We start from the raw sequence: 17,412 nt of genomic DNA, 5'->3' as shown, positions 1-17,412 counted from the left end.
AACAATTATGTATGACGAAATTGGGCGTATTTAATGACCGAAGAAAGGGGTGTGAGGAGAATGTACGATGTGGAAGTGAATGGTAGACGACGTCGAGGACACCTGAGGAAGAAATGGTGCGATCAAGCTTAAAAAAACTTTTGTATTTCTTAAAAATAATATTATGTTAATAACCGGGTACACGTCAGCTATTAAATATAATTTTTGGTATTATATTTGAATACATCATCATTATATACTTTTAACCACCGTTGAATTTGGCAGCCACCTCTGGTCTGGAGCCCCAAAATACTTGAAAAAAACCCCTGAATTGGTTGACTTTTTGGTTGAGTTTTTGACTTTTGTTTATTGAGCTCACGAGGACAGGTCATTTCTACGAGTCGAGAGACTTCCGTGTTTTCTCCCTCCTGCAACATAAGTTTCTTTAAGACATATTTTCACAATTTCATCTTCTTAAAAGACTCAAAGACGACATAGACCAAGAGAAATTTATTTTTCTGGAGGCCTCCTGTGTGGAGTTGATGTTAAAAAAATTATATTTTGAATTCTATGTTGAAATTCGCGGTATTTCGGTACAATTTTATTGTATTATAAATAAATTGTATTATTCTATTAAGCCGGGATGAAAAGAGTTTGGGCTCTTTCGGTATGGGAAGGAGAAGGAAATGGGGATACCAAGGCGATACTGAGAGTATCTTCCACCATGTGCGACTAGTTGTATAAATACAATTATTCTTAACACTTTCCTGTTATGATAGTTTGACTAAACGAGACTTTCAATTAGAAAATTTGGATGTCTTCAAAGGCAATATGTACACTGTACCTATTAAATAACCTCGATTCTGCATCATCAATGCATAAGTTAAACTATCAATATTCATATGCTTTTTTCCCTTTTATTTCGAATATTGGTTTTAATTTAATTAATACCAATATTATATTACCAAAGAATTATAAATAAATCGTTCCAGATGCATTCTGAGTCTTTTGAAGCTGCTTGTTTTGCAGTAAATTCAAATCACCCTAAAAACGAACTTCTATCTACGTCACGATTTTCTAGCCAATCACCGCTCGACTCCCTCGATGAGCTAACCTTGTTAAATACGTTTTATACGAACGGGTTAAACCCATCAATGTAAAATATCATTTAAGAAGAAGATAATAATAATTAATCTAACCAACACATGAAACAGTACAAGACACAGAAAAACAAAAAAGATAACCGTCATAACTAGGATTAGAACCCAGAATCTCTAGTCTTACCGGTACAGGCGTCTTAACCAACTTGACCTATTTATTAAACGTAATATTTGTTTATTTATTTCAAATTCAGAATAAGAATATCATCTTGCAACTAATTTTTCTCATATTTTTGGCATATCTCTTTTTAAGGAAAACAAATTTTTAACCCTGTTTTGAATGTTATAAGAATAATAACTTTTTAAAGCCGGAAAGTTATTTCCGTTAATATTCCGTTCCAGATTGAGCAATAGGGCAATATTGCATTGTATTGATGGAGAGTTCGATCGGCTATCGATATTATATACAGTATATAGAATTTAGTCTGACCAAATATATTTTCTTCTCGCTTTTCCTATGTGCGTCTCGGTGCCCAACCAAATCTGTAAAAATTTCTAAAGCAATAAATATTAATAAATTATCTAGCGATTTTTTTTTAGTTTGTGCAAGTTTTATGGAGTTCTTCCAGGAGATTGTTTTTTTATGTTTTGAATTTATCTCATGCATTACAGAAATCTTGACGACAATAGAGTACGAGACAATAGAATACGACAATAGACAATAGAACACAGAGTTGATAGCATGAAATGTCTCTATCGGCAAAAAATGCTTCAACTAGCTAGAGAGCGCATCGACTATGAATAATACGGTAAATTTCATTTCTTTAAACTCTTATCTAAAACTTAAAAATGAATGATTTTTTATGTAACGCATTAGATAAAAAAATGTATATTGAAGAAAATTTATGTCAATCTATGAAAGATTTTAACTTAATTTGCTCTGAAAAAGGATTTACTCTATTTCATGTAAATATTAGAAGTTTAGAACGAAACATGGATGAATTAGTTATAACATTAAAAGAATTAAATTTTTTCCCGGGCCTGATTGTGTTAACAGAGACACACTCTGCAGGCGAAATCAATTACACTATTCCAGGCTACACATACCATGCGACAATAAACAAAATAAACAAAAACTCAGGTATCGGATTATTTATTTCTAACCAGTATAATGTTCTCAATATTAAAGAAATAATTAATGTTAGTAATGTTAACATATTAAATATAGAATTTAAAGACGTAAATAAATATTATAACATTATTGCTATTTATCGTACGCACACATCGATAATACCTCAATTTATAGATGAATTAAAAAATATTCTGTTAAATTTTAGAAATAAAAATACTATTATTGTTGGAGATATGAATTTAAATATTGCAAACGACTATTCTAGTAAAGATAAAGACACATATCTAAATATGTTAGCAGAACTCAATTATTTATCGTGCATAAATTCTTATACTAGAAATGTTAAAGGTCAACGCCCCTCATGCTTAGATCACATTTTTACAAATATTCCTGATATCCAAAATATAAAATCAGCTGTCATTCATACAAGTATCACTGATCATTATTCATGTATTTTTAACTATAAATTAAGCCATCCAACTTTGCCATTATTTAAACAAAATAATTACTCAAAAAAAGTACTTAATATGGATACATTAAAACACCAATTAGAATCAGAAAATTGGAATAAGTTATTAGAATGTAATGATGTCAATATATGTTGTAAAATGTTTGAAGAAAAAATATCTAAATGCATAAATGACTCGACAAATAATAATATAATAACCAAATCCAAAGTGTCGAACTTGAAACCTATAAAACCATGGATTACTCATGGTTTAGTAGTATCTGTACGACATAAGCAAGCTCTTTACAAATTAACTACTCAACAACCAAATAATAAAAATTTACTAAATCATTTTAAAGCATATAAAAACAAACATTCATACATTATAAAAAATACAAAACAAAAGTACTATAAACAAAAGTTGAATCAGGCTGAAAATGATAGTAAAAGAGTGTGGACAGTTATAAATGAAATAATTGACAAGAAAAAAAACAAGAATAACGACATCACCACTATATTTCATGACAACATGAAAACATGTTGTAAAGAAAATCCCTCAAAAGCTGCAAACATATTTAACACCTTCTTTGCGAACGTAGGGGAAAATCTTGCCAATCTCATTCATACTGACCCAAATATAACATTTCCAGACTGTAGTATTGATACTGACAGTAATATAGCAACATTCCAAGTCACCACAGAGAACGAAATAATATCAATTATAAACGGTATGCAAGGAGGTTCTGCCCCGGGTTTTGATGGAATAACAGTTAATATTTTAAAAAATATTAAAAATCAAATTTCTACACCGTTAAAACACATAATAAATGTAAGTTTCCAAAGCGGAGTGTTTCCATCAATCTACAAACAAACTACCATTACTCCAATATTTAAATTTGGTAACCCAGAAGAAGTTAGCAATTACCGACCCATATCAGTAATCTCGAACATAGCAAAAATTTTTGAAAAGATAGTTAAAAAAAGGATAAACCAATTTGTAAAATGTAATAAATTAATTAATGAAAATCAGTTCGGTTTTATGGAAGGTAGAAGCACTCAGGATGCAATTGCAAAATTAACTAGTCTTGTTCATAATTCATTAGATAAATCATTAAAATGCATTGGAATTTTCATAGATCTAAAAAAAGCTTTTGATAGCATATCACACGACAAACTTATAAGTAAATTAAGAAACATTGGATTAAGTGGTACAGCTATAGAATGGATAAAAAGCTACCTTTTCAAACGCCCTCAAGTCGTAAAAATCAACGATGTACTTAGTCAACAAGAAACAAGTCACTTCGGCATACCTCAAGGTACAGTCCTGGGACCGTTACTGTTTATCATTTATGTAAATGACATATTCAATCAAAGATTAAATGGAAAAATAATATCTTATGCTGATGACACTGTCATAATAATTGAAGGTACTGATTGGAATAATGTTAATAACTTAGCAAATACTGATATTAATATACTGAAAAATTGGTTCGATAAAAACCTCCTCTCATTAAATACTGAAAAAACAAAATGTATCCCATTCTCTATCAACAAATTTAAATTAATACCACAATTAAAAATTATAATACATCAACTTAAATGTAACAGAACTAATTGCAATCAAGAATGTTCTATACTTAGTCTAACTTCTGAAATTAAATATCTTGGTATATATATAGATCAACATTTTAAATGGAAAAAACAAATTTGCGAACTTGTCAAAAGAATTAGAAAATGTATTTATATATTTATAAGACTTAGAAATATTCTTAGACTAGGTAACCTAAAAAGAGTGTACTATGCAATTGTACAATCTATATTACAATATGGTATTATTGGCTGGGGAGGAACTTATAACAATATATTAAATCCACTTAAAGTAGTTCAAAGATTGATAATTAAAGTAATATTGAAAAAACCATCCAAATTTTCTACTGAGATTCTCTTTTCAATATTCAATGTACCCACAATAGACAATATTTATAAAAAATATTCAATTCTACAAATTTATAAAGAAATACAGTTAAATAACTTACAATTCAATTCATCAGCAAGATATCAAAAAACTATCAAAATCCCAAAACTCAATACAAAGCACACACAAAATACCTATCTCTATCTAGGTATAACATATTTTAACATCCTTCCATTATATCTAAAAAATATCGAAGATATTCAGGAATTTAAAATAAAATTAAATAATTACCTAAAACTACTATAAAAGTCCATATCTTACTCTTATTATTATTTCCTTCAAATCTTGAAACTGTATTATTGATAAATCTTGCCTATTTCTTACTTATCCCTTTGGTTTTGCAAATTTTTTATTTACTTACTTACATGATTCCATATAATTGAGCTAGGATTCACTCACCAAACACAAGAGCCACGTCTCTTTATAGTGAGGAAAAGCTATTATTATTTACCTTTATAACACTGTATAATATGTATAAATTGTATATTTATTGTAAAAAACATACAAATATTAAATAAATAAATAAAATAAATATTGACACCCAACACCTCGTTCTGCAAGATTATTGATAGCCAAGATAATATTTCGCCAATATGCAAAAATTAGCAGCTTACATAAGAAAATACAAGGAAATATTGATGAAATAGAGGAAGACGTTGCAGTAGACACAGCACATCAAAATATCTTCGGCCGCTAGTTGAATCTTCCCTCTGAATTTTCTTATATACTCGTAATTATGCTGGTATCCTGACCACTTATCCCCCACCTCTTCAGGGATCATATTATTTATCTACTCCGTTAGTTTTATGAGTCGATCTTCTGTATGCTAGTTTTGTGTTTAGTCATGGTGATTATTTTCCGTTTTATATTGATCACAAAAAATGTCCTAACATTGGGGATACCAAATTTCCGATGGTTCCGGGAATTTAAATTTTTTTCTGTGATAAAACTGAACACACGTTTTCTTCAGTCAATTCCCTTTGCCACTAGACCACGGATCACCGAGGTCAAAATCATTATGATTGTTATTACGTACTATTGAAGCTCCTTTTGAACAAGAGCGCCTGAATCGGCGGAGGTGCTTGCTGGAAGCCTATATTAATATGTAAAAATTCCAAAGACAAATTTATCGTAACCACTGAACAATGGCTGGGCCAGTGGTACTTAATCCCTGATTTGAATAAAGTCGAACGGGGCAACATTGCATCGGCTGTATGGACAGAACGGTGGAGTTTACAATAAGGAGGCAAGTGGGGTTACTTCAATCACAAGGTTAGAGCGAAATTTTGATCAAATATTGCATTATGTGTGTAAAAACAGTCCAGCTATAGATGATTTAAAAAGTTTACGTAGAATTTATAACCAAATCATTATTTTTGAAATACAGACAATTTCCGTAGCCCAACGGTAAAATTTTTGATTCTATATCCAGGTGCCGAGTTATTGAAAATATATTTTAAATTCGTATTGATATAATCAAAATAAATCAACACTTATGTTTATATCTTGTTTTAGAGGTCACAAATGTCTCGTCTTATCGTGCTTGTAAGGGAGTATTAAAACGTTGTTGCTTGAATTGGATTTAGCTTTAATTAAAAATGTATAAGTATAGTCACGTACTTTCTAATCTTCTTTTTTTTCTTCGTTTTATCCCTCTCTTCATTCATATTTACAAAATTCTCCAAAAAAGGAATGACATAAACCATAAACCATAGACTAAATGGAGAAATAATTAACTAAAAATTCTGCCTCAATACAGGTTCGCCTAGTGAGGCAGGTTATGCACAACCTAAAATATAGTATATTATGCCATTTCTATATAATACTCTTACATTCATATATATTTTTTCTTATATTAGAAACTGCCGTATTATTGTAACATTATTCTTCCAACAATTTCATTGTTTCTAACTTAGATATAATTATACAACTTACTAATGATATATTATATATATTCTGTAATTTTTTGATGAAATAAATTAATTAAAAAAAAAATAGTTCAAGGTCTCGGGCACGTGTGGCTAAATGGATTTTATTTTAAAATCGTCCTTCTTTTACTTTAATTTACAGATGCGTCTGTGTAAGAAAATGTAAAATATTTTGAAGAGACAATTGCTCATTAGTAGTGTACTGGAAGGATTAAAATATTATTAAATTAAATAATAATATTATTATTGCGGGGAAGCTGAAGAATGAACCAAAAAGACATTTTTATTGAGACAATTCGGAATTGATGCGCGAGTCTAAACCTAAATTTAAACAGAATTGATCAAAGTCGCTATTTACCCAGTATCTTCAATGCGGGGTAAGAAGGATGATATTTCAAAATAGTTACATTTTGTAAGTATTCGATACTGTCGCTGGGCACTAATACATTAAAACATGTTTTCTTTAGAATGATTTTTAGAATGAAATTATACAGTCACCTTTTGCATGTGTTTTATTCCACACTTTTTTGTTATTGTGGAAATCGAACATAGAAGCAACCTTACAATTGATTACCCATATTTGTGGCCCGTCCACCAATAGCAGACAGCGCCCAAAGTCTCCAACACCTCGACGGGCCGAGCAAGTCAGAATCGAATCATTCTGTTCCTGATTGCTGACGATACGACAGCTCGCGAAGTGTTCCTGTCCTCTTTACCCACCTTCTCGTTAAAATATCAAATTTATTTACATGTGTAAACCAAATTGTAAATAAACTTGTAAGTAACCTAATAAGCGTTCTTATGTGATTTATAAGCAGCCTTAGATACACCATATTAACATTTCTTGTGGAAACGAGCGCTAAATCGGGAACGCAGTACACAATGATGTGTTTTAAAGGAAATACGCGTTTTTTTTCACTATTATGACTGTACTGGTCACTCACGCCAGTGACATCAACTTTAAATGCTAGCTTCCTCTTGGGAGTACCTTTGATAAGGATTTACAAATGAAACACACTTCACGAATGTCGTCGGACAACGGACTGATTGGGCCAGTTGTTTTGTCATTAATCGGGCTAATATTAAGCAGTTTCTACACGTGTTAATGTGGAGCAATTATTCTTATCTTAAATCCCATTTGACAAATGATACCGGTCCGGTGATAAACCTCGTAAAGCATTCATCATCGTAAAATGTGTGAAAACAGATAAATATTAATTTTCTCAATTATTTCAATTATTGTCACGGCACATCCATCTGCTGTCCGATACAATGCCAACATTTTTTTAAATATAATAATTATTTAAAAAGTGAGTATATTTACCCTCGTCTCCTTCATGTTTCTGTTCCCCAGACAAAGTGCGACAGAACGTTTCTGTTGCAAAGCCTATTTCGTAATGTGAATAATAAATATTGGAAGAGAATTTATTGGGCGGCTTATCCAACCGAACTATAACTGTTGCGTTGGTATTATTGGTCGGCGATCAGTTACCACACTTATAACATATACGCGGTTGGTACTTGGTATGAGTAACTTAATGCGGAATGAAAATAGGGGATTGGAAGTGAAATGGAGTGATTTGATTCTTGGAGATTTATGGAATCAGCCTTCAATAAGAATTGTTAAAAATCATTCACTCAGTGCAAGTTAGAAGAGATGTTTTTTTGTGGGATGGTCCAATGCTCTATACTCGCCCACTGCTGGTGTAAGCTGTGCGCCTCTAGATTAATTTTAGATTCGGTGCAGGAGTACCTAGGCAGATAAGGAACTTGGGTATGCACACATTATTTTTTAAATTTATTTATTTTTATTTATCATCAAAAACAAAACAGGAATATAAACATACGTGCTCTTCAAGGTAGTATTAGATACATAAGAGTAGTAATAGAAAATTAATATATAATGGCACAGTAAGAATAATAGATCGTATATTTAAGTTGGGCAGTGAACGGATAAATCATCACAATGATAATTCATCACATCTTCAAAAAGTTATATAAAGTCATGGAAAGTGATGAAACAAAAACTTTATTAACTGAGTTAAGTAGGTTAGGTTAAAAAAATTATCATCGTTTCTAATGACTTTATATAACTTTTTAAAAGTTTGTGAAATTGTCACTGTGTTGAGTTATCATGGAACCGATTGTACCACCCCAGCCAGGAGCACTCCTGTTCCGGTGCGACCGGTTGGCACCAGAAGGCACTAATATGTTAGGACATGGAACACGTGCTCTGCGGATGAGGAGGTATTAGTTTAATCAACCTGTATGTGCGGTAACCCAATAAGCCAATATTCGAATGGCAGGAATAAAGGAATTGATTGGCGTTGGTTTTACGTTTAGTAATATTCTTGTCTATTCTATCTTTGTTTTTGCTCTTTTGGCTATTTCTTGGTTATTTCAGTCTCTCATATCATCTTCGGCATCTTCTTGCTTCTTTTTGGTTCTTCTCTCTTCATCATGCTTCTTCTGTTTTCATATTGCTTCTTCTGACTTCTTTTGGCTTCTTCTTGGCTCTCCTATTTTATTTTTTTGTTAATATTGCACAAGAGTTCCAACTGCTCCCACCCGTCTGTAGCCTGTGAGACTATGGCATCCCCAATTGAGGTATGTTGTGAGGGTGAATGTTGTGGGGATGGGAAGAGGGAGGTGGTAGAGTACCTGGCTATTCAGATCTGGTCACCAAGAACGGCTAAAGCCATTTCAAGCATATTTTAATTTCCTAATGGTGGTCTTACACCAGGGCGATTCTGAGAGTATCTTCCACTCTGCTTGCATCTTGTTGCTTTTTATAGCCTCTTCTTGGTTATTCCGGTTTCAACTTACTTCTTCGTGAATCTTCTTTTGTGAATCTATGTAAAAAAAAAAAATAAACTTATTAAATATTTTTAAACTGATCAGAATGCTTCGCTGGGAAGCCATAATTTATCCAATAGTTTTTTTTTATATATCCACGTCAAATTGTGCATAAAGTGCATTCTTCAATAGCGATTCAACAATAATAATCCGCAGCCAATCTCAACAAAAGATTGAACCTCCCCTTCGCCTTTGTTGACCGTTCTATCGGAAACGGCGTTTTTGCCTTAAAGTCATTGATACGGATATTTATCAAACATGTCTTTCTGTTGTTACTTTCCTAAGACGAAAGCTTTGAAGAAAGACAAAAAATAACACATTTTAATGTATTGTGCTTTTAAAGGTAAAATCCTAGTAATTAGGAGAATTAACCAATATACCTTAGATCGTCAATAATAATAAATTTTAAGTCAATATTTTTGACTGAGCGTAGCGAAGTCTTGTTCTAACTCGACCGTTTTGAATTTCATCTGTCTATAAATTAGTTTGTACGTTCCGTTTCCGTTTCAAAATGGTGGATTTTATTGTTCAATAAAGATTTATCTTTCAAATATGAATTTTTCGTCTTAATTAAGATTTTCTTATTCGCATTTTTTAAAAATATTATTGTAGCTCGCCTAACTGCATGAATAAAGTTTAAAAAAAAATTCATTGAGATAGTAACGTTTCTTTGGACAAATTGTATAATTATATTTGTAATAAAAATAAATTTTACATAAAATACATTTACTTTTTAGTTTTGATTTATTAAATAAGAGAAAATTAGAAACATTATTTTCTGGACTCCAGGTCTGTTGTTCGTAGAACATTATTTTCTAATTTTGTTATTATTGAATAAGTTTTTTTTCGAGAAAGCTTGTTTTATCCACTCCAACTTTAAGACACTTTTTTAAATCTTGATTCGAAATAGGTATTCCCACACACATTTTATGTGATGACATTTTTTTTCGAACTATTGAAGTCTTCAAGATTTTGGCGGGACAAGTAGGTACTTACCTGAAAGATATTTTAATCCTGGTAAGATATAAAACAGTTAATGCAGGTGAGAATGTAGTTCTAGGTAATAAACTTAACTGAAGATGACTGTAAAGGGTTTATTTAATGTTAGAATTTAATTATTTATGAATCTTAGTAAGGTCGCATCTTTGTCTAATCTAATCTAATCTTTAAACATAAATTTATATCAAATAGACATAAGCAGGTTCCTCGAATATTTCTAAATCTTGTTATTTTTGCTCTCATTATTTGAGTAATCCTTGACAACGAACCTGGAGGTCACTGGTTCAAGTTCCGGCGTGCGCAAGTAAATTCTATTTGATTAATTTGTGTTATTTTACAATATTTCATAAAAAATATATTTGCGGCACGTTCCAGAGTGATAGATACTTCACCTTAGATAGTATCACCATTATGAAATCGAAACGAAAGAAGAATTAGAATCGAAACGTTACTTGAAATAGCTTTAGCCGTGTTTGGTGACAAGATATGAGTGGCCAGATACTTCCCAACTTTCCTCTTTCCCTTACTTTTACCCTCCCACTACTTTCAGCCTCACAATTAGGGAGGCCGTAGTCTCATTGACTTCAGATTGTTGAGAGCAGTTGGAACTCTAGTGCGATACTTATAAATAAACGTTTTTAACGATGGAAGTAAAGCAACCCCAAATCTCCACGAAATCGATTTTAACCACTGAATACAACATGACGCTGTCATACATTTTGGGCCTTACTAAGCAGATCTTGAACTCTATTCTTTCAGGGTATCGAAGCCAGTGAAGGCGATCCCTTAGAAGTGGGGTTATACGACAATACTTAGATTTACTGAAAACCAATCTCGCCGCAGCATTAAAAAATGACTGGATTCTATTAAATGGTTACACTACACTATTACAGAAGTCCATAAGTCCATAAGTCCATAAGACGACGAACGAGTTTATGAGTGACTTTGCTCCATCAGAGGGTTTACCATATATCGCAGTATAAAATATATATTTATATTATTCTATCGACAACACATTTACTACCCATCGGTACTCGCGATACTAGAAGCAAAGGGCACAATCGCTTATTACTTCCTTTCGCTAAAATCACTTTTGGTCGAATAATTTGTAGATACTTTGCAACAAAGCCATACAATCCACTTCCACTGGCTATTCGACAGAATACAAATTATTTGAAATACATATCAGACATCAAGTCTTGGATCATTAGCCAAGAGAGATCAAACATCAACGATTCCATTGGTACAATGGTGATTGTCTTTTACTTTAAACGAAATATTGTGTGTTTGTTTTTGTTACAAAATTCTTATGTTATAAAATACTGCGTCTGCCCTCCAGGATTTTCTAATGAGACAGGCAACAGTACATCACCAATATATTGTAAGAACAAAAAGTTCAATGTAAGAAAACGATTGGTGTCGTCTGTATACATTTACCCTATTATTTAATTATTTCCATTCCTCAAAATATTAATATGGGAACATATAAAACTACTCACTGCTCTTTAAAGTCAATGAATACACCTAGATTTCACCGTTAATCCCATATTTTTAGGTACTATAAACTCGGCGTATTATGGCAAAACATTTGTATTTGGATAATATACCAAAATGCGCTCGAGTGTTCAAGGATCTCTTCAAATTATTCAAAATCCGGTTAAGAACGGGTAATGTATTATTATGTCGGAACACGTGTTGATAAAAATCATTAAATTTTTCCCAATTACGTCATTATATATTATCACAGCAAATTCAGGTGCTTGAACACGTGTTCTGATATATTCGGATTGTACTAAAAGTTCAACAAGAAACGGCCTGCAATTTCGTTTTCAACCGGATTTGAATAAATCTGCAATACTCATTTTTCTCGGGGTAGTAACTGGGATAATACAAACAATTATTGGTCACATATACCCGCTGCTTCTTATGATTACATAATGCGATACTTATTTAACCTTGGCAGTTATTGAAGTCAATTTTAAATCTTTTCTATCCTTGGGGAGGTACTCTGTAAATTGTTTTTATTTCTGTCTAGTGTCGCATTTGTGAGTAAGGTTTGGTTTCCATGGAGATATTGAAGAGACCGCACAAAATACATCGGAATATTTTTATTTTATTTATCCGTTGATAATCAAGAATCAAGAGCATTATTTGAGATGCAGGTTCGCCCAGCCTCTTCTCAGAGAGGTGCTGTCAGTGGTGGGCAGTTGATTGACACACAGGTATTTATTAATTATTGTTTAGGTATTATCATGTATTAATACCCACGGATGGATATTATATGGGTTTGATCCGCGTGCGATGGAATGGACTATACTTTATGTCAAATCGATGATACAGGGTTGTGGGAAGATTAAATTATGATTTGTTTGGAGTAGGTGTGGCTATTAAATATGTATTAGTGGTTATTTAAATAGTAAATTCACGTCCAAAGAGATTTTTTTCTCATTTTATCTTATTAAATAAACCAAAACCTAAAAGTTTCTTCTGAAATCATAGGACTTGTGTTAAATACCATATATTTTATGCAACATTTTTTAAATTATTTTAAATTATAAATTGTACAATTTAAGGTTTACAAGTTTTTTAGGGCATGTAGGTCTTGTGGGTCATACGATTTTACATTTAATTATTTTTTTAGTGAACCTTAACGATGTTTGCCACCTAGTCAAAAAGTAAGGCTTTCTTGAATAATAAAGTTCATTTAGTTGATTTTCGTCAATAGAAAAGAAACACACACAAAAACGGTTTAGTTAAAACAGGACTCAAAAAGATGGAAACTCCTGTATCTTGGAAATTGTACACATGACAAGGAGCAATCAATACATTTTTACCCAACTGGTAATCTAGGAAAAGATTAATTGAAAAGTTCTAGAGAAGGACGCCGCACTTGATGACTTCGAAACCGAGGTGACTGCCACAAGTGAGGTTTCACTAAGATGTTTCAGGCTGCAGTTATTAGAGTGAAGTTTGTACTGATGGTAGCCAACCTCCAATATGAGACGACACCAGAAGAAGAACAAAAATCATCTATTCTTAGTATAATGAGGTGATTTTTATGATTTCCTTAAATCGTTAAGCGATTTTTATGAGTCTGAAAGAAGTAAAGAGAAGAATGCGAATAGAAAGTGTGAAAACCTGGTCATCAGATCGGGTTACTAAACATAGATTAACACATTTCAAGCCTCTGAATGGCAGTATTCCATCACAGCTATCTTGTTTGTAGGAATGTAGGTATCAGAAGTGCAAATATAGTACATAATAAAATTCTAACGTAAAATAAAGAAACAATAAATAAATAAAATATTTTTTTAATTAAATTTTCAGGAGAACTAAATTGCATACGCCAAGAACCTTGACACTCAGATCTAATGTTTCACAATAATAAAACCAATACAGATCTTACAAATATTCGTAGTCAAAAATCAATACAAAACTGTTCAAATTTCACTCTCACATCATAGAAATTAACAACTCTTAAAAGCTCTTGACGTAAAAGGCATCAAAGGCGCCCTGTTCGTCGGAAAGAAGCAATGAGGGCCAATAATGGTGAATGCAGGTAGCTGTTGTAGCATTAGTATTGTCACCAGGCACCGTCGTCAGGTGAGGCGCAACTCTTTACTGGGCCGAGGACAGGGGTCTAAGGCAATCCAAATATAACACAAGTAGGTAGAAGAATTTATTTGGATTAGGGACCCTATTTGCCAGGTGTATGGGGGCTCGCAGGAGAAGAAAGGCAACCCAATATTGTACATTTTCAAATAGTTATACCGTTATAAGGTAAATGCTAGATATTAATCAAACACTATTTTTTTATTTTTGATATTTGTTTTTGGGGTGTTATGCCGTGTTCCGCTAACTCTTTCTTTAGCCAACTTTTCGGACAAAGTTACAGTGTCCATCATCAGGGCAGATGTCACATCTCGTGAGTTAGTTGTGAGTTAGCGCAACACGACATAACACCCCAAAAACAAATAATAAAAATACTTTTGGCCGTGAAAATCTTAAATCACTATTTTTTAAATCGTATTTCGAAAACGTGGTATTAGGGTGCTAGAGCAGCATAGAATCCTGAACAGTGAGCCCTGCCACCGTGAAATTTGCGCACATGTTTCATGTAATTTGTAAGTTTATATGGCTGTCAGCTTGCTGTTTTCATCACAAGCTGGAGACTTTCGAATAACAATTTTTGTCAAAACGCAAAAAAAAAACTTATGCATTGTCTGTCCTTAAGATCTCTCTAACGGTGATCTTGGCATTTAAAAAAATTTAATGGCTTTTTTTTGGAATAACTAGGGGAATGCAACTTTTTTCCCAACTCAAATCATTAACATCATGAGCTGTAGATCTTTAGAGTGTTAATTTGTCGATACACATATGAGAAAAACCCAAAAATGTTCTTCTTCTGGTTCTTCTCTTCCAATTTTTAACAAGAAAAAATATTTTATATAAGTTGTTTTAATTCAAGCGAAACCAGTCTGTAGAAACGATAAAATAATATCATATTAAATAAAAACAATTATGATGCAAGACAATTATATTGTTAAACAGTTTTTATTTTTTCAATTACGTTGTTCTTCCTCTAGGAAGTGGCCTTAAAAATTACAACAAAAGTGTGGGTGAACGAATAAATAAGGGACTTAAATCATTTTCACAATAAACTCGATTGAAAATAAAAAGTCTTAATGTTGAAAAAAAATCAATGTGTCTCCTTCCACCTTTGTTGTCGATGGAGAGCTATTATTGTTTGATGTAAGAACGGTTCGAATCCAACGAAACCCCGAGCTTTCGAAGTTTTCGAAACTTTGATACTTCAACTCTTAATTCGATTCGATCTGGGGATATTGAATCGAAAGGACATTGTTTATTGTTTGATATCGAACGGAAGGTACGACAGTTTTCGGCGGTTTTATAATCATGTACATAAGTTTGGAAACTACAAAATTTGTCAGTAAAACTAATATACCCATAATTTTCAATGATTGATGTTTTACCTTATATTTTAATGTTTTCAATTTTAAATTATGCTACATATGCATTACGAGGTCGACTCTGCGTTAAGAGTTTGATATTATCAAACAATTTTAACATCTAAAACATTAATAATAAAATCTTCAAAATTACGTTAATTAAATAATAAACTACATACATTTATAACGTTAAATATTAACGTTTAAATTGTTAATTTATAACGTGTACAAAAATTAGATTTTAATATTTTTTAACAAAAATCAGTCATTTTGTGAAGACCATTGATTAAAAACAAACAAAAAAATAAATATTAACGCCATGGAATACCGCCTCAAGTATATACAAAATAATATATAATACTTTTAAATTATGTCAAAAAATACAATACTAAATAGTGAAAAGGTTTACAACTAAAATCAAAATGATATTGACAAAATTTTTCAAGAAAGAAAAATTATTAAAAGCGCTAAACAACTCTATAAGTAAGAATTGATTCTACCGGCGTGCTATGAATTGATAAGAACTTTGTTTCGCAAAAAGCTGAACAAGCATGATGTTATTATAAATAATGTACTCGCAGAGAGAATGCGACAAACAAGTTCATGCAACGTTTACAATTAATATTGTATTAAGGCGATGCCATACGTAGTAATGCAAAATCATGTGTTTTTGGTTTGAAAATTTGGTCGCCTAGAAATGTTTCAGATGCTTTAATTAAATACTGCGAGTAGAATACATCTTGACCTTTGAAATAATCGAGTATTTTTTAGATAAGTCTTTTTATAAGCCCAGAAAAAATAATGGATAAGACCCATGAAAACTGCTTTAAAGTTCAAAATCTCCTACTTACGAACCCATTTTTGGTTATGACTTTATTGTATAATGTGGAAAATTAAGTTATTTATAAAATGATCTAAAAAAAATTAAATATTTATACCTGAACATCCACAAAATAAAATATAAGGCACTTTTTGGCCGTTTTTTTTCTTGCATAAATCAAAACAGGCGGATGGTGTTAAGCGGGAATATAAACCTTATCGCCATTTACGTTAGGGTTGTTATTGATAGCGGCTCAATTTAAAATACTACACGACGTAGTGCATCGCCTTAAGCTCTCTTACAAGTGATGAGATAATGATGAATATAAGTAAGTCTAAAGTCATGGTTTGAAAGAGAGATTACGAAAACAGTGTGCAATACGGTTGTGACTGATGAATACTTGGATCCAGTGGATGAGTGTGTGTACTTGGGAAGTATGTTTACGAGAGATGCCTGATATCAAACGATGGGTAAATTCAGGAAACTCCATGAAAGGAGGACTAAACGCGGTTGACGCTCACAAAAAAATGGCGCTAACATAATGGAGTGCTGGTACCTACCCTGATGTATGGCAGTGAGGCATGGAACTAGCAAAGAAAGGTGGAAAGCAGACTGAATGCTATAAAAGTGAGATTCCTGATGCGTATGTGGGGTAATACCTTGCATGATCGTATGAGAAACGTGGAGATTAGCAAGGAATGCAAGACAGATGTACACGTAATGAGTAAGATGAAGAAAGGGACGCTTAGATGGTATGGGCATGTTGAGCGAACTAACGCTTAGATGGGATGGGCATGTTGAGCGAACTAACAAAGATAGGAGTGTAAAGAAAATCGGAGATCAAGTGAACCAGATATTTGAGTCGGGCCATGTCGAGAGTCAGAAAAATAGTCCAGATAATTATAAGACTATAAATGAATGTGAATGAGGCAAGGAGTATGTGCCAAGACCGAATTTTTTGGCGATCCGTCCTCTCTGCCTACTAACTAACGAACGGAGAGATGGTAAGTTAGTTAGTTACTTCTCTCACAAGTCGTATTTCCAGACTTACGAACACCTCTATATAAGACATTTTTTTCTTGATATGGCACCTCGATAAAAAAATGTCTGTGGAAATAATCTAAGATTTATTTGCTTCAAAGGAGAATCTGAATCGACGGAATTCGGGCTGAGAATTTATTTATTTTTTGAGGCTTTTGTGTACG

This window comes from Hesperophylax consimilis, chromosome 22 (assembly GCF_061612785.1).
Source record: "Hesperophylax consimilis isolate HC1 chromosome 22, BYU_Hcon_1.0, whole genome shotgun sequence".
Taxonomy (NCBI): Eukaryota; Metazoa; Arthropoda; class Insecta; order Trichoptera; family Limnephilidae; genus Hesperophylax; species Hesperophylax consimilis.
The sequence above is the reverse complement of the archived record's forward strand: the minus strand, read 5'-3'. Positions refer to the sequence as shown.